Below are 1545 nucleotides of genomic sequence, written 5' to 3' on the forward strand. Positions count from 1 at the left end.
ATATATATATATAAGGGTTCGGATCAAGGGACATCTTATTTTACACATCTTTTTACACTGATTTTTAACCATTAGATTTAAGTGATTTCAATGGCCATGATTAATTTCATTTATGTGGCAAAATGACATGGAAACAATTGTTTTTGGTGAGAAAATACACCAAAATTAATAGATAAATTTAATAAATAAAATATAAATTTATAAGAAAAAACAAAGAAGAAGATGAAGATGATCGAAACGTCTTCATCTTGTGATGGACGTCTTCTTCTTCTGGAAATATTCATGAGAGGCCTTGCTCTCGATCTCCTTTTGGCATCAATTCTGATTTTTGCATGAGTTGAACCATTAAATCCATCATCCCCCGGTCCCCTTTCATTCCATCAAATTAGTATTAGCAATTGCAGTTTTTATATCTCTGTTCTTCTTCTTGGGTCTTTAATGGCTTTCCATATGCCCCATTCTTTCTTTTACCCAAAAGCATAACCTATCATAATTCATTCGATCTAGGTTTAGAATATACATATATAGGGTAATATATAGATAGATGAAGCAGATTGATTTTATTGGTTTTTTTTTTGTCTCCATTTGAAGTTCTAAACAATCGATCGTATAGGGTTTTGCAATCAACTTTAATTGGAGAATATATAGTTAGAGGGAGGATGATGATATGTTTTCTTTTATGTGTGAAGAGGAAAAAGATGACGTTTCATCTTCTAATTTTCTTTTTTTTTTATTTAGAAAAGAAAACTATTTCTATGTCATTTGCCACGTCATAAATGAAATTAATCATGACCATTAAAATTATTTAAATCTGATGGCTAAAAATTGGTGTAGAAAGATGTGTAAAATAAGGTGTCCCTTGATCAAGACCCTATATATAAATATATATATATGGCTCTTCCAATGAGGGATCCTTTTTTTTTGTTCATTTCTAGGGATAGGGTATTTGACAAACTTTCCGATCACTAAATCACATCCTTATCGTTCAGTTTGTAGGTGTATATGAGTAGATCACTTATGCAAATTTTCAGAAAATTTGGTGATCGTTAAGTCATTCAAATGTTTGATTTATTTTTAATGATCTTGAACAATGTAGGTTTGACATAAGTGTTAAGTTTTTTATTTTAATCTCAGCCATTCAAGCCCATTAAAAAACAGATCTAATGGTATGGGCATATCCCTAAAAGTAACAAAAAATAGCGATTCCTCATTAGAAGGGCCATGTGTGTGTGTGTATATATATATATATATACAGAGAGGATGTGAAGCAGACGTCCGCACTCCGGCTTAAAGTGCGGACGTCGTCCGTTCTCTGCCGTCTCACGCCGGCGACGGCTTCTCTCCTTCCCGGACGACAGCACAGACTTCCAGGACGGCTTCTCTCCTTCCAGGACTGGTCAGCGACAAGTTTTCCGGCCAACCTTGATCAATCATGGTGTTTTTCGTCTAGAGCTTCAATCAGGCCGGAAAATTTGTCGCTGACCAGTCTTGGAAGAAGAGAAACCGTCCTGGAAGCCTGTGCTGTCGTCCGGGAAAGAGAGAAGC

This window comes from Fragaria vesca, linkage group LG1 (genome assembly GCF_000184155.1).
Source record: "Fragaria vesca subsp. vesca linkage group LG1, FraVesHawaii_1.0, whole genome shotgun sequence".
Classification (NCBI taxonomy): domain Eukaryota; kingdom Viridiplantae; phylum Streptophyta; class Magnoliopsida; order Rosales; family Rosaceae; genus Fragaria; species Fragaria vesca.